Source organism: Dipodomys spectabilis, unplaced genomic scaffold, assembly GCF_019054845.1.
Source record: "Dipodomys spectabilis isolate Male_0828 unplaced genomic scaffold, ASM1905484v1 ptg000015l, whole genome shotgun sequence".
In the NCBI taxonomy this organism is placed as follows: domain Eukaryota; kingdom Metazoa; phylum Chordata; class Mammalia; order Rodentia; family Heteromyidae; genus Dipodomys; species Dipodomys spectabilis.
In genome coordinates this window covers 1,017,501-1,045,019 of record NW_024870692.1, presented here as the reverse complement: position 1 = coordinate 1,045,019, position 27,519 = coordinate 1,017,501, and the positions used below count along the sequence as shown (strand labels likewise).

Genomic DNA, 27,519 nt, shown 5'->3' with positions numbered 1-27,519 from the left:
GTTTCTTTTGTATGTTCTTCCCCCCACAGTATAACCCCTGTTTTCACTGTATCTGATTCCGGTGTCCTGCATCTTGTATATACATTTTTATAAGTTGGGGAGGGGAAGGGATATAACAAAATACTTGAATAAGGATACAGGTTGGCCCATTGTAACAACAAGATGTACAAGACACTATGCTGAAAACAAACCTTATAATTTTGGGGGGGAGGAGGGAGAAATTGGGGAGGTGGGGAAGAAAGGGATGGTCATGGAAAAACAAAGGAGGAGGTAACAATGTACTCATTACCCTACTCATGTAACTGTAACCTCTCTGTACAGTATTTTTACAATAAAAATATATATGGAAAAAAGTAAACAATAAATATAGCTGCCTCAATAATCAAGCAGCAAAACACACACACACACACACACACACACACACACACACACACACACACAAAAAAGTAAACATGAAAACAAAACCATCTAAATTCTACTTTTTACTGCTAGCTACATCCTCATCAGATTCACTCAGTAGTCTCCTTCCTGAAAGTGGCTGTAATAGAGTGGGACAGGGTTGTTGCTTTTCAAATGACTTATAGTGAGCATTCTATTTCATGGCTATTAACAATAACTTGTTTCCAGGATCCTGTAAAGAAGGAAGAAAATTCCTGGAATGGATGGGGGAAAAATTCTTCACATTTTAATAGTGGATTACCTCATACTCATGCCAGAGTGAGGACAGACATTCCAGATAACTGGAATCTTCTGAGCAAAATCAAGACCAAGGCCACATAAGGAGAAGACCAGGAGCTGAAACCTGGGTGGACTACAGTGGAGCTCTATTACTGCAATTATGGAGCTTTATGCTTTCTGAGGAACTGCTGAGCCCTGGCATCCAGCACCCCAGAAAAAAAGGAAATAGGCCAGGAAGCTGATCTAGGACTTTGTGGTAGGAAGAACAATGGTAAGGCATCCATTTTCCTCAATATGCCAGAAATCCTATATGAGATTTGAGCCTAAGACCAGGTTTCCTCTTGGGACACAAACCACTCTGAAGGTTTCACATGTAGGTGGTGGGTCAGTTGATACCTCCACCTTTGCTTATTCCTGATACTACACCTGAATAGAGATGAAAGTAAACATCTCAGATTGGAAAATTAAGAAAGGATCTTGAAAGTTAGCCTTTCTGCCTCCTTTCTCTGGCACTTTTTAGTTGTTCAGTTTTCAGTATTTTCCATGCCAAACTCAGACCAAAATGTTTTGGAATAAGTACTCTGAAGGTTTTTGTAGGAAAGGGAGGCAAAACTAATGGATATAAGATATATTACATAAAGCTACATTTTGAAAAGTGAGTATGAAAAAATGGCTAATCCCTGAAAGAACCTAAGAAACTCATTCTCTCAGCCCATGTTGGCTTTAGAAGTTACTTTAGTAAGAAGTGGGAAAGCAATGCATCATGTTCAATTTCCCACTGTCAGATTTGCTCTGTGCTGTGCTTAAGTCAGTTGCATTCCTTGAACATGACTCCACCATTCTTTAACAGCAAAACATTACCCAAACCAGGCTTTTCATTACTGTATGTAACCAAGCATGCTGTTGGTTAGAGGCCCCTTGGAGCACAGTGTAATGATGTGGTACCATTGTGGGGATGCTGGGAGGGGATGCTGGGAACCAGCTCCTAATCTATAATCAAGGTTCCTTTCTCTTACACAGATCATAGCACAGGACCTGATGCATGACAAAATATCCAGAAGCACTTTGCATTATTCATTACACTAACATCTTTCAAAACCAATTCTGAGAGTTTACATTATAGGTATGCATTACAAGGTTGAATGATAGTTTTAATTATTTTAGACTTAAAAAAATCAAAACATTCAGCATGCATATTGCCAAATACACCATGAAGCCCACAGCTTGTTGAATTAGACTAACAAATACAACTACATTTCTCACCCCCAAGAGACTAGAACTATCATGAAAAGCACTCTTTGCAATGTGGCAATTTGGCTATTTGCCTGTGGAGTAGTACACTAGTGGAGGCTTCTTTTAAAGTTGTAAAAGTATTGCACTAAAAAGTAATATCAGTCTGAATGCTTAATTTTGGAAGCTCTAGAAAATGAAAACTAATTAGTTCTAGAGGGTCAAAGTGTCTCTAAAAGCCACAAGGCACTGGTGACTACAACTGTCTCTCCATACCTTTACTTTCTGAATCTATCAACCCAACAACTGTTGATCGAAACTGTGGTCAAAAAATTCCATCTGTAATGAACACGTACATGTTTCTTGTGATTACTTCCAAAATAACACATGGCAACATCTATTTACATAGCATAGTGTAAATATACTGTTATATGTAATCTAGAGATGATTTAAAGTTCACAGGAGGATGTGCTAACAGTACATCATTTTGACTGAGGATTTTGGTAGTTGTTTACTTTGGGCAGTATGATAGTAAGTATTGCACTATAAAATACTGCAGATGAAGATTGCGGTGCACTTTTCCAAAGTACAAATCTGATCATGTTATGCTTCTTGAACTTCTCTCAAGGTTCTGAAGTTTCTAGCTTACGGGACTGTTCAGGGTCCACCCTGGTTCATGGTACAGCTACTGTACCTGGGGCCTAAAGTTAGAAGGTAAGCTGTGTGCAAGTCTAGCTGTGCAGCCACGGATGGATAGTGGATGTGCTCCCATTGAAAACTAGAACAAAATGAATGATCACAAGCAGAGGCTGGAAGGGAAGGGAAATGTAGTTAGAGAAGGAGAAAAGAAGAGAAGCAGACAGGAAATCATTGCCTCACCTCAGCTCACCTGTTGTAGCTGAGGGGAAATTAAGTTATTAACGTGACAAATGCAACTGGCTCGACAGTTATACTCATTCAAATAGATTCCTTTCATAGTTAGGAATCATAACAGTAGTTATGACAGTAGTTAGATACAGTAGATAGATAGTAGCTAGTAGTAGTTAGTTAGTAGTAGTTAGATACAGTAGTTCTTTATCTTTAAAAATATATTCTTAACAGGAATGTGATGGGTACCATAGGAGGAAGAAGGCTAAGGAAGAAAGTGGATACACTTAAAGTCAATGGTTTGCAGATATGAAAATAGAACAATGAAACGTGTTGAAAATGTTTTCGGAAAACAGAACAATAAAACCTGTTGGGAAAGTGGGGAATAGGAGAAGAGAGAGCACAGAGAAGTTGTGGTTGATACACTGTATGCATGTGGTAGAAATGTTACAATGGAATATCTTTGTGTAACTAATATATTGTATATAATATATTACATATAATATATACAGTATTATATGATATATAATGTATCATACATGATACATAATGTAATATATATTTATATTTACTTAATCAGTAAATTTTGATAAAGTAAAATCAAAAGTCAGACTTGGCTATGTAATTTTATTGAAGGTAAAATTACATAAACTATGAGTAAGTCCTCTAGCATTAAAATCAAATTTTAATACCGCAGTAAGAAACTGAGGTAAGCCAGGGATCAATAATTTCCCAAGTGTTTTGCTCTCAAACAGAATGGTGAGTCACTTTTCCAAAGTTTTGTTATCAGAGGTGCTCTTTCTGTAACTGATGTAGAATGGCTTTGAATTATAGTGGAACAGTAGCAAATTTATTTTGCAGGCTGGGTTTCTTAACATCTTTCTGCTTTCCTAGAAACACATTTCTGAAAAGTACTGGTAAAGAAGAAAGATGAGGTAGTTTGCAAAATAACTAAAAATGGCATTCATGGTGAAAATTTCAAGTTTTAGATGTAAAGTCAGAGAAATAGCAGAAAATATGAGTTGGCCAGTGCAATCGCTCCGTGTCTCTCTCCAGGAATAAAGAAGTTGTGCTTAGGGACTTCACCTATGACATTTACCAGTGCCTCCCAGCTACAAACAGTTTCAAGGAAATGAGTACCAAAAGGTACAGACAACAGTGAGCCACAAGATGTTGTTTACCACTTAAAGTCATGGCTGACTCACTGGCTGGTGATATCAAGCCATCATAATTCAATCACAACAGGGCAGAATACTATCAAGATGTTAATTCTTGAAACAGCAAATATTAGATTCTGAAGGAAATCAGTTTATCTACATTAGAAACTAGCACAGTTCTAATTAATAAACACTTTGGCTTATTTTGGTAAATAAGCATTATTGTTCATCATATTTAAGAAAAGAAAACAAAAGGCTACTTTGGGAGTAAAATGAAATTACCATTTGGGAAGAAGGTTTTGAAGATGATTAGGAATCTCACAGCCCTCTGACAATAAGAATTGCTAGTATGAGTTTAGAGCCAATCATTTTTTTTTCCTTTGAATGAGGTTGAGATAGTATGATCAGAAATAAATGGATCCTCTAAGGACAAGAATAATCAGACTGCTTTGTGGAGCTGGCAAGGAATGAATACTCAAGAGTTCACTTATTAAAGTCATCCATACTAATTGTGCTTAATTTGTATTCCATCTAAACACAAGATCTATTTATAAATAAATCACTGCATAGATTTAAGAGTGCAAAAACTTACTATAATAGAAAAATAAGAATGAAGCGCACAAAGCCTCTATGAAGCCTACCTACAATGTAATAGCATATATTACACTATAGAAATAATATATAATACATAAGAAATAGCTATGAAAAGTATGACAAGTACTTATATAGAGAGAGAGAAGAAAGAGAAACACACAATTTTTATATCTGTGTATGGTAAGTGTTGGTGAAGAAGTTAGAATTAGTGAATGAATGGAAAAGAAAGAGATAGGATTCTGTAAAATCAAATGAAAACAGTGGTCATGTTGAACATTTCCCTTCTTTTCAAGTTTGAAGTTTTTGATGTAGGGCCCAAGGATCTTTTAACTACCAGAAACATAAACTGGCCAATGTGATACCTCCAATTACTGCTTTCGTGCCTTTCCCTAGGAGTAAATGAAGCTGTATCCTGGGATTTCCACTAAGCCAGTTTCTACTGCCTCATGGGTACAGGCAGCAAGAATACAAACAATGGTGAGCGCAAGATGTTGTTGTGCTATCTATAACATTGGCTGGCATTAAGTCAAGACATCACAATTGTTACAGTGTAACAGTTACTGAGTGATATCAAGAAACTAATCTCATCAACATGCATGCTAAATAAAAACAGATATCTGCAAACTAATGTTGCATATGTGAGCTCCCCATCTGCCCAGAAGAAACCTGAGAGAAGATTAGATCTGGATTAAGAATCCAGTAGCTGGTCGGTTGCCCGTGGCTCCCGCCTGTAATCCTAGCTACTTAGGAGGCTGAGATCTGAGGATTGTGGTTCAAAGCCAGCTCAGGCAGGAAAGCCCGTGAGACTCTAATCTCCAATAAACCACTAAAAAACTGGAAGTGGTGCACAACTGGTAGAGGGCTCGCCTTGAGCTGAAGAGCTGAGGGACAGCGTTCAGGCCCAGAGTTCAAGACCCAGGACCACCACCAACATCCACAAAAAGGATCCCATAGTCTGATATAAGAAAACATATTTTCCTCCATTTCAAAGATGTAATTAAATACTGCAATTAGTTAAGAGTTTAATTTTTAGTCTACATTGAATATGTTTCTAAATCAACATTTAAATGTTTTAGTATAGCACACTTTCTTACTTAGTAACCTCGAATATTTTTGTAATCCCTTGAGATTGTTATTCCCAGTTTTCATTTAAGTAATTAGCTAAAATATAAATATTGCATTCAAAATCTACTGTCAATGAGGGAAAAAAAACCCCCAGCAATTATGCACCCTGTCCCTTCAGGGACAATAGGAATGATAAATATAGCTTGTCTCCTGAAGTATGTGGGGATTTAAAGACAAAAATAATACATGAACAGCAAAGTATGATTAAATAAAATTACATCTTCCAGATAAATCTAATCCTGAAACTATGGCATGGAAAAATCAGCCTCAGTTGGTACAAATAGAATGTCAATCTTTGCAATAATTACTGTTAATTATATTAAATGAAGTACTATTCTGATGACTCTACTTGTGGTTTAATATATAAGTCTTATGATTACCACTATTGACAAGCTGATATGAATACTAAGACTTGTCTTTTATTTCTTTAAAACTAGTATAGAGTCAATCTTCCTAGAATTAGACAGGACTTGGAAACTAGTAAGTTGTTTACATGGCACAGACTGCCGTGGATTTAAAAGTATACGACAATACAGAGATCATTTTACCCATTCCCAGTAACCCAGAGACCAACTACACAGGGAGAGAAGAGAGATCCATATTTTGAGTTTTCATGATCACTAGTAGTTAAGCTTTCATAGAGCTTTCATTTTTTTCTCTAAGAAGGCTTAATGGAGCATTTATGTTTAAAAGTTATCTGTGCTGAAAAACTTCCCTTTTTTTTTTTTTTAGTCTGTCAGTGACTACTGGGAGATGCAGTTTCCATGGTGCTGAAATAATGCATGGATTTCAATTTAAGTCATGCTGTGAGTTATAGTCAACCTGATTCAAAAATCCTAATGCTGAGTTTTGAGACTGAGGAAAGACTAAACCAAAGGCTGAGAGTGTGTAGTCCTCTTCTTGATGCAATGAGCACTTGTAGTCCTGAGCACCTGAGGGATGTGTGAACTGTGATAGATGCCCAGTGACATGGGGACCCCCACTTGGGTAAGGAAGAGTCTACCCAGCTGGAAACCTGAAGTGCAGAGCATGCAGATCCCCAAAGCAGGGAATCCTTATTAGCTACCATTCTTCAAAGGAAATCTTTCTTTTCTGCTTTGCTTCAAATAGGATCCCTGCTGAAGAGAACACATGACAGTGTACTTGCCTCATGGCAATTTCCTTTCATAGTAGCATTGACATATTTTTCCACCACAGAGACTGGTCAAATAAAAAGCATGATTAACAGAAAGGCCCCCAATGCACACTTGCAATGCCCTTCCTGTCCGTAGGCAAAGGGCAGCCTCACAGAGACAGGTGTGGGCTTCAGTTTGCTTACTTTCCCAGAGGTAATGCTGTGAGGATTAAGTAAGAACATCAGGGAAATGCTGAAAAGAGGGCCAAGAGCATAATGAACAACAGCAAATTTAATGTTAACTCTTACTTGTCTTAAGTACTTTCAATATTAAAAATTAGTGTCTTCCAATAGCTCAAGGGCTATGTACGTATGACCATATAAATTGATGCTAATTGAAATGAACTCTAAGATATGGAAACAATTTTTTTAACATACTGGGTGAAGTTATTTCTTTTTTTTTAATTGTGAAAATACCGTACAGAGGGGTTACAATTACATGGGCAAGATAATGAGTACATTTCTTATCAAGCATTGTTGCCTCCTCCTTTGTTTCCCCTTTCCATCCCTTCCCATCTCCACCCCCCCACCCTCCGCCAAAGTTGTAAAGTTCCTTTTTAATATAATGATTTGTACATCTCCTTGCAACAGGTCCACCTGCATCTCTATTTAAACGATTTGTTTTTTCCCTTCTCCTCCCCAAATTATACCAACATCAAATACAGTGAAAGCAGGGGTTGTACCGTAGGAGAGGGACATACAAAGCAACATAGAAATCATCTTATAAATATGTTAGAAACAATTGCATGAAAGCAAAAACATTTGAATATTTACCTTGGGGTTCATTTCACCTAACAACAACTTATCTGACCTTTTCTGCTTATCTCAGACATATACTAGTGATTGCAAATAAGGGAAACCAGGGGACCTATGTTTCTTTGGGCCTGGCTTACTTCACTTAATAGAATTTGCTCCAAGTCTTCCCATTTCCTAACAAATGGGGCAATGTCATTCTTTCTGATGGAAGCATAGAATTCCATTGTGTATATATACCACATTTTCTTGTTCCATTCATCTACTGAGGGGCATCTGGGTTGGTTCCATATTTTAGCTATGGTAAATAATGCTGCAATAAACATAGTTGTGCTGGTAGCTTTCGTATGGTCTTGTTTGTGATCATTTGGATCAATGTCCAAAAGTGGGATTACTGGGTCACAGGACCTCCGGACCAATGGAATAGAATTGAAAACCCAGAAATGAACCTAAAGACCTCGACAAGGGAGCTAAAAAATTAGAATGGATGAAAGACAGCCTCTTCAGTAAATGGTGCTGGCAAAATTGGTTAACTACTTGTACAAAACTAAAGCTAGGTCCTTACATATCGCCTTGCACCAGAATCAACTCCAAATGGATCAAAGACCTCGGAGTCAAAGCAGACACTCTGAAAACATTACAGGATGGAATAGGAGAAACCCTAGGTCTCCTTGACACAGGCCAAAATTTTTTAATAGAGACCTAGAAACACAACAAATCAAAGAAAGGTTGGACAAATGGGATTGCATGAAATTGCGGAGCTTCTGAATGGCAAAGGACATAGCTGGATCAATAGAAAGCCCACGGATTGGGAGAAGATCTTCACTAGCCATACAACGGACATATCTAAAATATACCTGGAACTCAGAAAATTAAATCCCCCAACAACAAATCCTCAAAGAAACAACAGCCCAATAAATAAGTGGGCTAAAGACTTAAAGAGAAACTTCTCTGAAGAGGAAAGAAGGATGGCCAATAGACACATGAAGAAATGCTCAACCTATCTAGCCATAAAAGAAATGCAAATCAAAACAACATTGAGATACCACCTCACCCCAGTTAGAATGGCTATAATCAAGAACTCTAATAACAACAGATGCTAGAGGGGATGTGGACAGAAGGGAACCTTACTGCATTGTTGGTGGGAGTGTAAGCTTGTTCAACCTCTTCGGAAAGTAGTATGGAGGTTATTTCTTTTCTCCTTTTTTTTTCTCCCCTTTGGTTTATTCCCTGTTGTCACCGTTTTTTATTTTGGTACCTTATGTCTTGTATATACATTTAATCTGATTTGGTGAAGGGAAGGAAAATAACAAAATGATGAGACCAAGGACAAAGGGTAAACCAATATAACAGTGATACTTACAAGACACTATGTTGGAAATGAACTTTACAACTGGGTGGGGGGAGTTGTGGAGGACGGAACATGGAAGAAAACTGTTCAACAAGAAATGTACATAGCCAGGTGCCGGTAGCTCACGCCTATAATCCTAGCTACTCAGGAGGCTGAGATCTGAGGATCACAGTTCAAAGCCAGCCCAGACAGAAAAGTCCATGAGACTCTTATCTCCAATAAACCACCAGAAAACCGGAAGTGGAGCTGTGGCTCAAATGGTAGAGCGCTCGCCTTGAGCTGAAGAGCACAGGGAGAACACCCAAGCCCAGAGTTCAAGCTCTATTACTTTACTTTCGTAACTGTAACTCCTCTGTACATCATCTTTATAATTAAATTAAATCAAATAAAAAAATTAGTGTCTTCTACTACTCCTTGTCAGGGAAAACTCAAGTCCCCCTTTATACATAAGGGAAATGAAATCACTGAGGGATTCAGAGGCATTTTCTGAAGAATGTACAGATATCTTAAGATTTATTTAAAATAAAAGTAGTCGACTATAAGTCTATTGTTGAAGCTAGCTCCTGTATGAACAAGGCAGAAATCATATCATACATGTCTAAAAGGTTCAATGAGACAATAAGGTAAAAATTATGTCTGTCTATCTTTATTCTCTTCTGATGCTCTTTTTCAAAGACCTTTTCATTTTAAAATATATAAGCTTTTAGACAGAATATATAAATCAAAAAGTGAAATACAACAATGCCTCCATATTATGCCTGTTTTTCAAAACCTTTGTATCATATCATTATAAAGTTAAGAGCTTTAATAGCCTTCCCACAGCGATGATCTTTTCAAATTACGTAATGATTTTGATCCTTATATTGATCTTAATCCACTTTTCATATCAAACTGGTAATCTCAAAGTAAAAATCATAGTTGCTCAAAGGAAAAGCGGTGAGGAGGGTAATGCCTTTGTGTTCAGATTTTATGTGGGCAGCAAAGCTAGAAGACCCACACCTTCGAGTAAATTAAGCCCTAAAAGTAAACCATATTCTAAACATTAAAACTGAGAAAGGCAGCCATCAAATAAGAAACATTCAACATCGACATACAGAGCCTCAGAACAAATGGTAAGGTTGAGAAGAGTTCTACAGTTCTACAGTTCTTAGAACTGTAGAAATTACAGCTTAGCTACCAATGACCTTCAAGTAATCCTTATATACTAATGTTCCTTGATTCATGTGGGTACATGTGAGAGGCAGCCCTGACTCTGATGTGAAGTAAAACCACCCACCTGTGAAGGTTTTTAATTTTAGCTTTCTTTGTCCTTTGTTGGAGCATTTCACTGTCATCTTAAAACTGCAGAACTTCACTGCAAAATTTTTACCACTGCTAACAGAATATTCATGGCTGTGGTTTCTCATCCTGTCAATGGCAGTATTCATGTACAGGAGAAGATAAAACTGTCATGAACAAGTAAAAATGACAGATTTACAAGAGATCAGGTTTACAAGGCAGCAAGGTGATGTGCGTGGTATTCACCTTGCAAACCTTCTGATCAAAAAGCCAGGCTTAAAAGTAAAGAAAAATGTCTGTCCTTCTGGCCACTTCTCTAAGTGAGGCTTTGAAGCAAGCAGTGAGGACTGATAGATATTAAGAAGTTTTACTTCTGGGAGAGTCTCTTGGCCTTATCCAACTGCCATAATTTTGTAAAGTAGCTACAGAATTTTGTAAGCCAAATCATATTTTCCCAACAAGATACTCATGTTTACGTTAATTTCATTGATTTTTCTAAAAAATTGGCACAGGCCCTAAAGGCTAGAGCTTAGAATGTAATAACCTGATGTTCAGTAATCTTCACAGATTTTTTTTAAGCTGGACAAGGTTTCTCTAAGTAAAGACAATATAGAACATCAATATGGAAAAATGGAAGCAGAACAATTCTGGCTGAAGGAAACTTTTAATTCCTGTCAGCCTTTGAAATGTATACTATGCTAGGCCACCAAGTCTGAAAATGATTAGCGCAGTTAACTCATTCATTCTACCAATGAGCTGGTGAGATGTCGATACCAGAGAGAAATCTAGGTTTGGAGTTGTGATGTAAAAGGAGGTGGGTGGGCTTGTAGCTTGGTGTTTCCAGTTATGAACCATGTAACTTTGAGAAGTCTTATTTCTTTTAGGCTTCTAGTGTTCCATCTATGAAGCTGAGATAACAGTTATCATCTCCCCCCACCCCCAAGGCTGTTGAAATGAAAGTGCTTTGTAAACTGTATGAGCCTGTGAGAAAATGCCTTGCTACAAGCTACTCCTGTGTCAGGCATACAGCAGCTGGGAGTGAGTTCCATCCCAGACAATTTAGTGTCCCATCTGTGGACCCAAGAGAATGGAAGGTAGGAAAAATACTCTTCTCTTTGGAACCACTATAGGATAAATACACCTGAAGTAGAACTTGTGTGTGTTGATAAGCTTCCTGACACTGTGACAAAATACCTAAACGACTTAAATGCATTGATTTATTTTAGCTCATGGCTTCAGAAATTTCAGTCCATGGTCCCTTGGCTGTACTGCTTTGGGCCCCTGGTGGCACAGTACACCATAATGGTAGTGTGTTGTAGAGGAGCTCTGCTCACCTCATGCCAGCTGGAAAGCAAAGAAAAAGAGCAAAGGGCTGAAGTTTTAGTGTCCTCTTCGAGCACATGCCCCTAATTACCTTGTTTTTTTTTTTTTACTGGGACTCATTCCCAAAAGGATCCACAACCTCCCCAAAGTACTAGAGACTGAGGACAAAGCCTACAGCACATGGGCCTTTGGGAGATTTTTAAGATCCAAATTATGACAATTGACATCTATAGTAAGTTCTTTGGTCCAGAAACCTTCAGTAAATGTAATGTGCCTATAAAATATGGCTTCTAACCTGGAAGAAAATGGCTGCCGCTCAAACTGGTGACACATCTGGTACCTAAAAACCATCATACTCCATTACCTCAGTCAGGTAGCTAAGGAGGTAGATCTTCCAGTAGATAGATAGGATAAGCTTAAATCTCTGATCTTGCCTTATGATTATCTGCTGTGCTCCAACTATTACCTGTACCGAGAATGAAGGGAAAGGACACTACCCAGTGACTCCTCTGGGAGGTGTCTGATGAATGTGGGGCAAAACATGAATACCACAAATACCACATGAATACCCTACAAAGCTGTTAGTCTATTAACATCCATCTATCCCATCCTCACTGTTGGGAAGAATACTGGCATTTCAGGGAATCAGAATCCTCATTGAGAAGTCAGAAGACTGAAAAGCAAAGCTGTCTCTTTTCAAAATATTTTACATATCTCAGCAATACTATGGGTTTAAAACAAACATAACACTCTCTATAGAATATCCTAAGAAGTTCACAGTGGTCCCTACATAGGAGGCCAAGTGCCAATAAGGAGGAGACTCATTAGTCTGAGACCTAAGAACTCTTCAGATAGCACTTCAAAGCCAGGTTTCAACAGCCTTAAAAACTAAAAAAACAAAACAAACAAACAAACAAAACAATCATAACAACTAGATGCAAATATCTAATATTAAAATGCTCTGAAACACAGCTGTTCTATTAAAATTAATAAGACACACTGAAAACATGAATAATGTTTCAGTAACATTACAAAGGTATAATGAGAAATGCTCAAATGCTCAGATTTGATATCACAGGTCTTCAAGTGATCTCTTAAATTTCCTGTTTCTTAACTGAAGATGTAAAGTGACATATTCATACAATGTTTCTTTCATCTATTAATCAAATGCTTAGTAATGAAAGGCTGCTAAATGAGAAAGAGATGCTTCTGAAGGCTCTACCCGAGGCAGTCTTCTTTGGCTAATACCCTCGGAGACTGCCTTAGAAAGACTGAGGATTCATGGGAAATGACCCTGCAGAAGATGAACACCAGAGTGGGTGATGCTTGGTGAGCCATCGGCCAGAGCCCAAGGACCGCAGAGGGGAATAAACTACTGCAGAAAAGCAGACTGCAGCACATTATGTAACAAGGACACATTTTTTTTTTTTTAACACAAAAACAGACTTCTGGAAGGAAAGACATGGACACACCTCAAAATGTTTCAAAAGTAAATGTGCCTAGTGTATTTCTTCCATTCTAATGTGAAGCTTTTCCAGGCCTGAATTCACAAGCTGCTGGTCAAAGTCTTACAAGTAACAGCTTTACTTGATTAGATCAAGCCATGACTCCTCCCCTATGAATGGATTTTTTTTTTTAAGTATTCAGCATGATATTGAACTACAAGTAAAAGAGAATGAATCCCTGCCATTTCCTCTGTTCTTTCTGCCCCCTGCCAGGTTCATAAACACCATTTAACCTAGTCACTGGAGATACAGCTTGTAATAGACTGGATGAGCACACAGAACCCAGGTGAGGAGGGATGGTTCCCACTCCAACTTCTTCATCTGTGCCAGTCACAAATAATCAATTCCTTAAATGCTGAGACTCACTGCAGAATCACCAACTGGAGTGGAAAAAAAACCCCACAATTGTATGTGATCAGAATTCTGTAAACAAAATATTTTAAATTCAGCTGAGGAGACTGGATTCAAAGAGCACCCATCCTTCCTTTATTTGGTGCAGGGGATTAAACCCAGAGCTTTGCCACATTCTAGAAAAGCACTGTACCATTGAGGTTTCCCCTTCAGCCATTCATAAAGCTAATTATGCCTTGATTATTCCTTACTCTGACTAGCTTAGTGTTTTAGTTTAAGTTCTACAATGCTTTTTATAGTTTATTCTTAAAATAATTTTTTATTATGAGTATTTAAGGTATAATGTTATAAGATGTATATACACAGTAAAGTGAGTGCTGTAGTGGAAATAATTAGCATATCCATCATCCAACATAAATTACCTATTTTTTTCTTTCTGTGTCAAGAGTAGCCAAAAATCTGCTCATTTAGCTAAATACTAGAGTATACTATAATAAGTTTTAGTGCTCATATCTATGCCAGAATATTCATGGACAACCTATTATAAAGAACCTCCTATTTTTTCCCATTCTGTTTCTAAATTCATTTCCCCTTTCTTCTTCCACTAGTAGGCTGGGTTGTATACCAGATGATAGGACTGGCCTGTCAGCTAGCTCCCCTTCAGTGTGTGACTTAACCCTGAAGATGCTTTACACTCTGAACTTGAGGTAACAGTGATCAAATTGCAGGTAAGAAGCTACAGTGACTTTCTGTCATCTATATCCAGTATATTAAGTTCCACAAGCATTTCAAATCCTCTGTATTGGGCTATATTGGGTATTGGCTTCTAATCATTCTGGACTGAAATATAACTCTTCCATTCCACTGGCTTATCATCTGATGGAATGAGAAGAAATTTCCTGCAATGCTAGTCAGATTATGGTAAGTGCCTGTGAGACACTCATAGCATAAGAAATGCATGGTTTTGGCACTATCAGCCAGCAGGCCTCAGAGGACACACAGGCCTCTGAGTAATCACAGATTTAAGGACAGGAACTTGGGAGAGTGAGCCTGCTTCACGGAGTAAGGCTGATCAGTTTTCTATAGGCAATGCTACTTGCCATCAGTGGGTTTTTGTTGCATCCCAACTGTGTTTTCTACACGTCCAGCAAGACATCACTCTATTATGACCATTTAAAAATTGACATTAGCTTCCTATTCAGTGTTGTTGAATAAAAATTTTAGTATCAAGAAAGGGTTCCTGATTTTGCAGAGTACAGGTTCTTTGGGGAAATCTGGAAATTAAATGTACCATTAAAATGTGGAATACAATGTATAAATACCTAAAGCTAAGAATAATTTCAGGACTACTTACAAATGTACACAGAGTATGGTTTAGCTGCTCTGTACCCCATGTTGTACAGGAAGATGTGGTCCTCAGACTGGAGCTGTATTGGGGACTGTTAGTGAGGCCGAATAAGAGGTCCTTAAGTCACTGGGTATGTGCCTGTCCTTTTTCTGTTCTGGCTTAAGATGTATCAGTTTCCTTCTGCCTCATCGGAGCTGAACTATTGTAGGTACTAGGCTGTTGGTCCTTATAAACCACAAGCTAAACATCCTCCTCTTGCTCCTAGACAAGCAGCTTATCTAGATGATTGGTTTTGTGATAGAAAACTGACTAATACACACAGCACATGTTAAATTATAATGAAATTTGTTGAATGAATTCCAAAATGATAAATAAATCTTGAGTTGGGGAAATTTTTTTAAGTGGTAAGAGTAATTTTTTACATGTGCCATACAGTAAGGATTTCCTGGGTTAAAGGAGAAAGTAATTGAGAAGAATTCTGAGGAAAAAATGTATTGGGTGTGGTGAGCCAAGTGAAGACAGAGCCAGAGTAGAGAAATGGATACTGACTTTGGATAACTCTGGAAGGAGGTTTGGGCATCTGAACTGTCAATAGACAACTGTAAAACAAGATTCCAGAGCAGGGATGTATTACAATACCAGTGTTCTGCTTACTAGAGGGACTGGTTTGAGAGCAGAGGCTAGAGGTGGACGACTGGGGTAGGATTAAGCCAGTAACAGTTACCTGGAGAGGAACAGGTAGTTATGCCAGTGCAAGACAGCTCAGCAGCACATGGTGGAGAACAGGCACTCAGTGAGAAAGCCTGTCTCTTTGAACAAAGATAAAGTGGAGCTGGGCTTTAAACATTTCCTATGGAAATTCAAGTAAAGGTGAGATAAGGGTTTCAGAACAACAATGGGTTTAGAGACACGTAAAACGAGGCAAACACCAGGAATAGAGATAGTTATGTCCACTCCCTTATAAAGGAGAAAGAATTCCCAAAGGGAGAGAAATGAAGATTAGGAGTATTTATGGTATTCTGCTGCATTTTTATATATGAACTTTTTTTTTGAAGATAACAGAACTGAATAAACAACATACTTCCATCCTACAGCATGGAAGATAGAGGGAAGCCTGGGGAGGGTATTCTACCACATACTAATCACACAGTCTCCAGAACACTTTGCCACTCTAAAGTCCTCAGAACACAGGGAGGGTCCCTCGGATCACTCCTAGAGATGGTAGCAAACACTTTCTTCATGGGGAAGAAAATCAGGCAGTATTTTTGTATTTTTCTTGGACAGCTACAATCTCTTAAATTGTATGCTTTTACCCTTCTTCATTAACTGACTTTTTGATCTATTCCCTTCTCTTACTAAAGATTTTCATGGTTCCAAAGGAATCATTGTAACATCCTACTAGACACCCATGCTTCCTTGTAACTTTCCTATCTTCACTGCCCAACCTCCCACAACTTACTCACTGGTTTATGACTCATTCTCTTCAAAGCAATCAACTGGTGTCAAGGGCTGACAGGGGTTTGATAGAGGCTTGTGTTTAATCACGTGGATGCTTGTTGGTCAAATGTTTAACCTCTCTGTTCCCTTCCATAATCTGAATGTTACATGTCCTCCAAAGGCCAAGATGTCATAGGCTTTGTCCCTAGGTGGGCACTACTTTTAGGAAGTGGAGGTTAGTGGGAGAAAGTTAGGTGACTGAGGAGTGTTCTCTTAAAGAGAATTATGGAAATCCAGCACCTTCCTCTTCTGTTTTTGCTTCTTAGTTATAGGTGAGCACTTTCCTGTGCCACGTATTACCATCTTTTCCATGAAACACCTCCACCAGAGGTGGAATGCGGGAAAAATCTACTTTCTGAATATGGCAAGTGCAGACCATAAGCACAGGGCTTCGAGGGGCTTCGAGCTGGCCTTCCACAGCCCATGGACTCAGCTGCATTCAATTTGTCCATTTCATCAATCCTTGTAAGAGAACCAGTGACCCTGACCTAGACATTGATCATGATCCATTTCACATCCTGAATGTCTTAATAATTAACTGTAACAACTATGAACAGATAGTAACAGAGAATTTGTCTGTCACTTGATTAAAACTTTGTAAAATATACCAACATAACCGGTAATTTAAAACTGTAATCAATAGTTTTTAAGCTGTATTAAATCCTTGAACTTTTCAACTTCTTCACACATGTTCAATACTCGAAACTGGAAGTCTACATTCTGAATGTAGGAGTATTTTATTTATTTTGTCGGTCACGGGGCTTGAACTCTGGGCCTGAATGCTGTCCCTCAGCTCTTCAGCTCAAAGCTAGCCTCTACCACTTGAGCCACTGCACCACTTCCAGTTTTCTGAGTGGTTTATTGGAGATAAGTGTCTCACGGACTTTCCTGCCTGGGCTGGCTTTGAACCGTGATCCTCAGATCTCAGCCTCCTGAGTAGCAAGGATTACAGGCGTGAGCCACTGGCACCTGGCTAGGAGTATTTTCTTTTAGGTACGAGACTATCGCTCTATCCTCATAGGAACCTATACAATCTTTGGTTAAGGAGAATAAAACATCTATAATCCTGGCTGCTTTTGCCAGAGCATAAACACACTCTCCTTTATTTCCTCTTGTTAAAAATTCAGCAGGCAGGCCTGGCTGGTCAGACTACCGAGCAGGTCTCATTACTGTGGCCGACTTTCCCTGGCTCCCAAGGAGAACTTGTGCAAGGTCAGCTGAGAGGCCCAGGAGGAACCCCACCTGACCAGGCTGGGGAACCTGAGCTCTGAGTCATTCTCTTGGCAGAGTTGATCTGGAAAGAGGCAGAAGCCAGAGGTGTTGGCATGACGGGAAGATGAGTCACGGGCAAGGCACAAACGGATCCTTATAAAGGGAACTCTGAGTTGAGTGGGGGTGGAGGAGCGTTTGGGGGGAAAAGTGGCATGTACTTTTTGCCAGGACCACTTAACACCCCAAAATGTGTGTGGTCTGTCATTACTCCGAGCAATTTGTCCAGCAGGTAGCATGTGCTTTACAAACAAGCAAAGAAATACAACAAAACAAAACCAAAACCAAAATACAACCCAGAGAACTTTGGGAAACAGCAACTTTCAAGGAGAAGTTGACTTGATCAGTTACTTAACCTCTGATGAAACTGAAAACAAAGGGAGTCTTCTAGCTGACTTCCTGGAATTGCAACCATATGGATAAAGCACCAAAACTGGTCCATGTAAAACCTTTAAAAATGACTTACATATATTTTTGTCATGCAATTTCATGTATATAAAGTCAAGAAACTTTAACTAAAAAACATAAAAGCATTTTCTTGCTCGCATTTCTCTTTTCAATTCCTTTAAGCAAGAGGCCACCTTAAAAAAGGAAGGAAGGAAGGAAGAAAGAAAGAAAGAAATGAAGAAAGGGAGGGAGGGAGGAAGAAACAAAGAAACAGAAAGAGAACTGAGCACTGATGGCTATTACACTCAGAAACCTAGATATTTAGGAAGGTAAGATCTGGAGCAGCCTCTCTATAATACAGGAGCTGAGAAAAGGAGGTTTTAATAAGCTTTAAATGTAACAACAGCCTGGAAGGTAAAAACATTTGGATACTGATAAGAGAAAAAACGAGGATAGTCACATTCTTTCAAATTCTTCTTAAAAGGGTAAGCATATTATTCAAGAGATAACGTATTAACCAAAAGTGATTTGCACACATAAACCCTACTTATTGAATATTAGGAAGTCAGGGCTAAGGTTTACTGACTAAAACCCACAAACTTGTGGATGAGAACCACAAGTAACCTTCCTAACACAAGGTAATACTAAATAATATTGATAAAAAATCAAAGCACTTACTATTACCATGGACAGTCAGCTCTGTCCATGCCCATGCTTAAGCAGACACCTCCCAGTGGAACATCTTGATATCTTCCCAGCAACCCCTACTGATGTGCTGTTAAGCTCATGGAAAAGAGACCCTCTGAACTAAAGCAACCACACCCTGTCCATCTGCCACAGTTTTAAGTGAGCAGCAAAGCTAAGATTATACCCAGATCCACTTAGCTTTTCAGTCTTTCCTGGGCATTAGGGATGCTATATTAATAGAGGAAAGGTACAAGTTGGCTCTTAATTCATAGCCTAAGTTAGATTGTAAGGTTCTTGTAGACAACATCCAGCCAACAATGTCCAGCATAATACAATAATAATTACAAAGTAGATGATGTACTATATAACTAATGATACATTCACATGGATGCTGGGAAGGAGACTGGAGAAAAACTGTCCATCAAACCAAAGTATGTGGTCACTTAGAATGTGTCTTCAGGAAGGCTCATCTCTTTGCCACTCTTTCACTCAAGACAGGCATGTGTGTTTGCATTTTCCCAAACTCCTCATCCCATTGTCCAAAGCTGTCAGTCACTCCAGAAAAGAAGGAAACCATTTGTCCTTTGCTTATGGGTCACCTGTTTCATGGACTCTTCTATGGGAAAGTGGGCCAGGCTATAGGGATGTTTCTGAGCTTACCATCAGCTTTCCAATGGAAATTAGAAACAAGTGTCTAGAGGGATTGACCATGTGGAAAAGCATCCTACAGACAAGTCTGTAGAACTGGCAGGCCTACAACATCTATCCACACTACCTTTCCTAGACCTCGACTGGTATTCAGGTCCTGCCCTCTCTACTTACCTCTCTTGGTATCCCATCAGCAAAGAGTTCTCCCCAAACCAGCTCGTGCCACTGACCATCCTACCACCTCATCCCCAACCACAGACAGGGTATTTTTCATTCTGGAGTAAATTCCTTCCTTCCTTCCTTCCTTCCTTCCTTCCTTCCTTCCTTCCTTCCTTCCTTCCTTCCTTCCTTCCTTCCTTCCTTCTTTCCTTCCCTTCCTCCTCCTTCCCTGCTTTTTATGTTGTCCTTAAATGCACACCAAGAAAACAAATCTTCCAAATACCTTGGAGATCAATAATCAACACCATACAGCATTTAATCAACTACAACTACTAACATCTACGCAGAAGGTTATCATTAAATCCTGGAAAAGTATGTCTATTGTGTTATTTTGGTCCTGGTAGGTATCTAAAACTTGTAGACTTTTGGTTGGTTTTTGCTAGACAGTAGAATATCTGAATCTTCAGGCTGCTTGTTTTAATCTAATAATGACAAAGGCTTTCAGAAAGAATCAATACCTTCTGCAAAACCAGATAAAAGCAGAGCAATATACTTACTTAAGAGGGGAATGAGTACTTTATGGACAGCAGGCAGATGTCATGAGAGGCCTTATTTTCTTAAAGTGTTCCGAGCAGCAAGGAATAGCTAAAAAAAACACAGGAAAAGAAGATTGCAATTATTTTTTATTTGACAAAAATAGGTGGAGTATTGAATACACTTAGTGACAGAAAATGGTGATTCTTTAAATAGTGGCCAATATTTTTATTTTTTTAAATAGGCATACCAACAAACTCCAATGCATTCACTTTTATATATTTTGTGTTTCAGGTAATCACTGTGCTCATCTGAGCTGCTGCTGTGTTTTAAGCACAGATAGCAGTTTCAAAAGTCATATAAACAGTATTTCATACAATAGAGCCTCATTTCATGGGTTCTGATCATTAGTAGATGTGTCAGAGAACACTAGTCTAGTACTCTCTGTCCACCTACAGAATAGGAAATTCGGGCCCGCTCAAAGGGAGGAGCTGGGTGAGCACCAGGAGCAAGGGCAAAGATCTCCATTGCTACAGAAACACTACCATCCTCCTAAGCCATAATTCACTCATTGGTTCATTCCACAGATACTGATGAGCATTTTCTGCAGACAAAAGTACTGTTCAAGGCTCTGGGATTTAAGTCACAAAGTCTCTGGCCTGGTGGAATTCCAAAGAGGAAAGACTGAAAAAAGACACTAGCTCAGAATGTCTCACTGTGGTGGTACCATTTCAGTAAAATGCTGAAGGCCAAGTGGGAGGTATGTTTTAGGCAGATGCTTGAGCCAGAGCCCTGAGACAGCATATCCAGATCTGGAGAGCATACAGGAGTCTGGGGCAGGTTTGATGGTGGGTGAAGTGTGGCCCTGCTGAGCAAGCAATAGAAGCAGATAGCTGCCCACAGGAAGCTGATGAAGGCCAGAACCTTGAAGAATAACTACCTAGAAGTCAGGGAGCAAGGAAAGAGGACAAAGAGGAGCACTAGAGACAGGAGGACTACAAAGGACCACAGAAAATCACAGAAGGAATTAGTTCCCTGAGGCCAGGGGTAAGGGTTCAGAGCTCGGAGGGAAACTGCCACCTGGGATGTCAAGTAGTGTGAATGAGGATGATGACGGGGGAGGCCAGGTCTTCAACCACACAGATTTTGAAAATGTACACATGAATGCTGAACTGGGCAATGGATTAGGACTCAGGCTGACTCCATGATTGTAGGCCCTGCTATGAACAACTGCAACGCCTGCTTTTTAAAATTAACTAATTAATTAATTAATATGTGTCTGTGTGTGTGTGTGTGTGTGTGTGTGTTGCTGTTTTGTCAGTTGTGAGATTAAACTCAAGGGCTAGGCGCTGTCCCTAAGCTTTATTTGCTCAAAGCTAGCAATCTACTTCTTGAGGCACAACCTCATTTCTGGGTTTTTGGTGGCTAATTAGAGATAAGGGTCTCATGGACTTTCTATCAGGATTGGTTTTGCATTGCATATTGCGATCCTTAGATCTCAACATCTTATGGTACCTAGCTTTACAGGCATGAGCCACTGGCACCTTACAAATACCTGTTTTTATGTAGATATTTTATGGGGGGGGGGTAAGAGCTAATGAAAAATATGTGATTAAACTTGGCAAAATTTAAAAGCCAACTAAATCCAAAGTGTAAGAAATGGCCTACATTTTTAGAATGACTGTCTAAGTATGTAAGAGAAGCAGGTGCTCAATCATGGCAAGGTGAAATGCAAGGGCTGTAATCCAAGCCCAGATTTTACAAGCTGGTCTTAAATGAACACATAGAAAATAATGACATTTAAGAGTCCATAAGCATTGCTGAGAGAAAGGAGAATTCCCAGCAATGCAAAGGTCCAAAAGTAATCACTAAATTGCTCAGGGCACAGCAGTAATCAGTGTTTTTTGCTTCTTGCAGGATGCATTTCAAAATTATTGGACACATTGTTAAGAAGAGTAACCTAAATCTATTAAAAACTAAAAATATTTCTGGGCAACAGCTGAGTCTGAATGCTAAGAAGAGTTAGTGGGGAAAGAAAATGAATTATACTTAACATTTATTGCATACTTGAAGTATGATAACCTGGGCACACTTAATAATATGCAATACATCTGTGAAGGCACAATCTCATAGCTGGCCTTACCAGCAGTGGATGTGCCCACAAGATGGTGGGTGTGGTAAGTTCTGGACCAGTTCCATCTCCTCCTGAAGTCTTCCTTGGCACCCTCACACTTGGTCTTTCTAACAAACTGGTTGTCTCACCTCCATGTCACCAATCCAAGTTCCTGTAGGTTCCTTGCATCTCTAATCTTATTTATTTGTCTATCTATAGTGGGCAATTCCAGCAGGAAGAGGCTGTTCCTCCATCCTTCTCTCAAGAAAGCTCACTATAGTACCTAGCTCATGGCAGGCGCCCCAAATTGCAAAATAAAACAATGACAGTAAGGAACAAATAAACGCCTACATTGAGATAAGAGGTGTAATGTCTTTTATTTGTCTTTTATTTTATGTAAACATTTAAAGTTTAAACATGTTTCTAATCTTGCTGGTCGCCAGTGGCTCATGCTTAGAATTCTAGACACTCAGGAGGCTGGGATCTGAAGGATCTCGGTTTGAAGCCAGCCTGCACCGAAAATTCTGTGAGATTTCCATCTTCAAAATAACAATCCAAACACCAAGTGGAAAGTGTGGATCAAGTAATAGTGCCAGGTGTGAGCCAGAAGGCCATGAAAGCATGTGAAGCTCTGAGATCAAGTGCCAGTAAACACACACACACACACAATTTTTTTTCCAATTTTGGCAACTATAAGAAGGTCAGCTCTGAATTACCAATTTCAAAATCAGTAACAGATGTCTCAAGATCACAGGTGCGCCAGTACCCACCCACAAAGCCAGCAACAAATACTACCAGGAATACTGGCTGTTGCTCTTCTTTTTGTAATTGCTTTCCAGACCTGGCTTGGTCCTGATGCTTAACAGCACACAGTGCTTTACATTAAGTTACTTCAGTTTTTAAACTGGTTATTACTTCTCCTACAAAGTGTGATCATGAAGCTCACAGAACTAAAACGCAGAATTATATACAGAAGTGTCTTCATTCTTAACACTGCCTATACTTATTTTCATGCTGGTTGATGCCAAGTTTTGGTTGACCAGAAATATTATTTTCTTTATCAATGATAAGCTATGGATTCAGAGGAAGGAGAAAGAAAATTTAAAAGTGTCCAATAAATCTATTTTTGTCTTCTTCAGGAACATATAGGTTCTCATTAATGTATTAAGAAATAAAGAATTCTGATTTGATGTATCTGGAGATAAAAGTGCACGTTTTAGTCACTTTGTAGAAACATCAGTAAGAGTCTTGTTACAAAAACACCCCTTCTGTATATGTGAAGAAGCTACCTGGAATGTCCAGTGTCATATCAATATGCACCTCTATTTTCATTTTTGTGTGTGTTTGTCAATACTTGGGCTTGAACTCAGGGCCTGGGTACTGTCCCCTAACTTGTGCACTCAAGGTTGATATTCCACTCATTGGGCCATAGCTCCATTTTTGGCACTTTGGTAGTTAAGTAGACATGAATCTCATGGATTTTTCTGCCCTGTCTGGCTTCAAAGCTAAACTGTGATCCTCAGATCTCAGCCTCCTGAGTAGCTAGAAATACAGGTCTGAGCCATCAGGAGCCTGGCTATTTATATTTGCATTTTGAAGAAGTTCCTTTGGGCACAGAAATTCTTTCAGATCCAACCCTGGAAAATTGACTTAGAACAGTTTTGTACCTCTTCTTATGAGGGCTCTGTTCACACACATCAAGGCTATGCAATATTTAGGTGTATCCAGTACTTTGGCAGTGAATAAAAGGAAAAGACAAAAATAATTTTAAGCAGCCTGTTTCTTAGACATCAGGAAGTGTTTTAGAAGATTAATGGACAAAGATGTTATTATGGAACGGTATCCATTTATTCTTCCCCAAATGACTGACAACACCTAAGTTTTAAGAGGCAGGAAGCTCTATCCTTAGTGAGAATGTCAGGAAGACCGAGTGAAACAGAAATGTCTGGAAGAAAAGCAAAACCATTCCAGCTGCAATTGTGCACTTGGCTCGGCCGTGCACCAGGGTGTGTGCCGCCTGCCGTGAGAGAGGCAAGGATTGTATCCGGTGGAACATAAAGCAGCATAATTCCCATGTTCACTTCACCATCCAGGGGCTCTAAGAGTAGAAAACATGGGCCACTGCCTCAAGTGACCAAGACACACTGTAATGTTGCTAAGAGCTATCAAACTTTCTTATCTGACACCAGGTTGCATTATAATACATGGGAAGCTTTCGTGATATCCCTTGTGCTTTCTTCTCCTTAAAACTGCTATTTAACTTATGCAAACTCTGACATTGGATGATTTATTACCTCTTAGCTTGGATAAGGGTTGGGGGTGGGAGGGTAGGGTTGGGTAGGAGGGAGAGGCACAGTTAATAATGAAGTTTTCTTTTGCCAAAGAACAAACTGAACCCTTTCAACCAGAATGGTTCTAGATCAGATCAGAGCTGATTTTTTTTTTGTTTTGTTGTTGCAAAATACATAAATTGTTGCATTTGCCTTTTTAGGATCAGGGCAATCATTCCTTTCAGATAGCAAGACTCTGGCTGATAGCAGACGCATGGTGGCAGGCAGCCAGCCGTGTGACTGGTGACTCAGTACACAAGTTTCTGTGAACTACTCCAGTCTGACAAGGGGAGGACATCAGTTTTTAAGTTTGAGGACTAAATGGAAACAGGAGCTTTATGGGCAGAACAGGACTTTACAGAGGGGCTACACTGAAAAGCAGAAATCCGCTGTACATTGGTATGGATATTTTGAGCCTCTGCCTTGCTCCAATGAACTATTTTCCTTTCAGATTGTACCACCTTTATTATGCAATTTAGGATTCTTTATTTTTGGACTAAGAAAATAAATCAGGTAATGATGAATAGAAATAAGAAAGGTGGTCAGACACTGGTCAAACTAGGTAGCAGGAACCCCGCCTTCCTTCCTTGACATTTCAACTCCAAAAGCAGCAACCCTGTTAAACAAAGCTGGGAGTCAGAAATGTGTGGGACACAGATGAATACATACCTACACGTGTTTGGGGTTGAATAGGGTATGTTAGCATTCTCTATTTTAAACAGCCTTCACGGAAATGCAAAAATGTGAGACAAAGAAAACCATCCAACATGAAGGCTGCATGCATCTTTGAAGAAACAATAGAATATTACTTCTGCTAAGACTCGGCACCAAATCAGGAGCATGGCTACCTCGTCGTAATTAAGAGTATATTTTGCTCAATTCTCCCGGATCACTCATTATTCAAGATAGCCTGGACTCAGTGCAAACAAAGTCAACTGGGTTCTGAATCACACCTACAAAGACACCTAAATGGATGCAACATCAGGGATTCCAAAACAGAAGGGAGCCAATAAGAATCACTCCCAAGCACATGCACCCTTGAATCCAGGTAAAAGCAACATTCCTTCTCGCAAAAGAAAGCTGTTTACAGGGTGGATGGATTTAAGCATGGAATGCTGGAGTACACACAGCATCAACAAAGCAAGATCAAATTAAATCAATGACAGTATGAACACGCTTCACTGCATGCACAGCCGTGTTTCTAGTAGGAGATAAAGACTTAAGTAATTACCATGAACCCAAACTGCTTCACTGACCTGCTCCAGCAGCTGGCGGTCCTTAACCACGGAGGCTTTACAACAAAGACGATCACTTGCTCTTCAGTGCCTTCTTTAATGTTAGCAGCCACACACCTCACCGTGGCAAGAGCACGGTACAGAACCTCTGTATCTATGTCTCTAATGCAGCATAAAGATTACTGTGGAAACCTATCAAACGGGCGAGCAGCAAAGCCAGCCACCAATGAGGATAAGGCACATGCAGGATCCAGCACATGCTCTCTAAGGCGCAGGCTGTCACCAGCGCTTAGCAGGCTGCTAATCTAATTATAGCGAGTTTGCTAGCACAGAGCTATTGGGGCATGACACAGGAGCAAATTAAATGTTAATAAATTAAACCCACAGACGAAATCATCTTGATTTCATGACATTTGGAGGATTAATGTGTTATCTTCTAAAATGTGATTTTTTTTAAAGTGCTCTCTTATTTTTCCTTTAATCAAGAGAAACAAAGAGTAGTTAAATCAATGTATAGTGCTACCAGCTTACTTATTCTTAAGAGATGCCAGCACTTACGAATAATCACGTCAGTACCACAAAAATATGAGCAAGTGCTATAAAATCCGAATCTCACTTTAACCCAATTAACAATTTGCCACCTGTTTGTCAGAAAGTGTTAATTAATCTCTCTTCAATTCAGTTTTAAAATACCATGCAAATTTCCACCCACAGTGGCAAAGTGCTAATCAAGGTATCAAAATTCATAGTCCTTATTCCAGTGATTAATGACTTAGAAAGCGATGCTAGAAGTCATTGTAAAAGAAAAAAATAAAGGAAGGAATTTGCCCACTGCAAAACTTAATAGCAGAACTAGTTTTAGAAGCCAAGTTCTGACAGGGGCAATTTGATGTGTGTGAGAGAAATGGGCATACTAGCCAGGAACTAGTGGCTCACATCTATAATCCTAGCTACTCAAAAGGCTAAAATCTGAGTATCCTGGCCCAAAGTTAGCTTAGGCAGACAATCTGAAACTCTTATCTACAATTAACATGTAAAAATCTGATTGTGAAAGTATAATAGACTGCTATACTTGAGCATTATATGTTCAAGGTACTGAAGAGCACAAACCCCTGAATTCAAGACCTTCCACCCCAACTAAAGAAATGGTGCCTCCTAATAGACCGACTAGATAACAACCTACCTATGGGACCTTGGAAAGTAGCTCATACCTGTCTGTGCTTAACACACAGTAAGAGAAGCCAATCTGAAGAGTCCTTGGCAATGGGAACAAGGTAGTTTCTAATGAGTTCTAAATTTACAGTTACTAATAACAACAATATAATCTGTGACTCTATATTATCTTCCTTCATCTCCAGTTTTACAGCTCTTCCAAAAAACATCCAAACCCTTCTGTATTGACTAGTTCTGTCAGCATCACCATTTATAAGCAAGAATGGAGATAAACCAAAGGCAGACTGGACTTACTACACAAAACCTTCACTAGTATTCACTATAGCAACCCCCTGTTTGGAATAATAACAGTTCACATATTCTATAAAATGGATTTTAAAAGGCATTCTCAGAAAATTATAGAAATATAATTGTATTTCATTAATGATTTATATAGTATAATTTAAGGGATAAACATTTCAAAAATGTTTTCCATGGACTTAAATTGGGGAAAGTTTGTAATGAGAAGCTAGACTAAGTTAAAAATGACAACTTTGGGGCTGGGAAGGTGGCTCAGTGGTAGAGCGCTTGCCTTGCATGCCTGAGGCCCTGGGTTCCATTCCTCAGCACCACATAAGCAAAAAGAAAAAAGCCGGAAGTGGTGCTGTGGCTCAAGTGGTAGAGTGCTAGCCTTGAGCTGAAGAGCTGAGGGACAGCGCCCAGGCCCAGAGTTCAGGCCCCACGTCTGGACCCCTCCCCCCAAAAATGACAACT

At 39.3% G+C, this 27,519-nt stretch overlaps 1 protein-coding gene across 1 annotated transcript in view; it reads right to left on the bottom strand.

The window, feature by feature from the left end:
• Positions 1-27,519, bottom strand: part of Fam110b (family with sequence similarity 110 member B) — a 148,885-nt gene that overhangs the window by 42,648 nt on the left and 78,718 nt on the right. Inside the window, exon 2 of the mRNA XM_042666206.1 lies at positions 19,939-20,026. The gene's annotated coding sequence lies outside the window, so the exon portion shown is untranslated. The remainder of the gene's footprint in view (positions 1-19,938; positions 20,027-27,519) is intronic.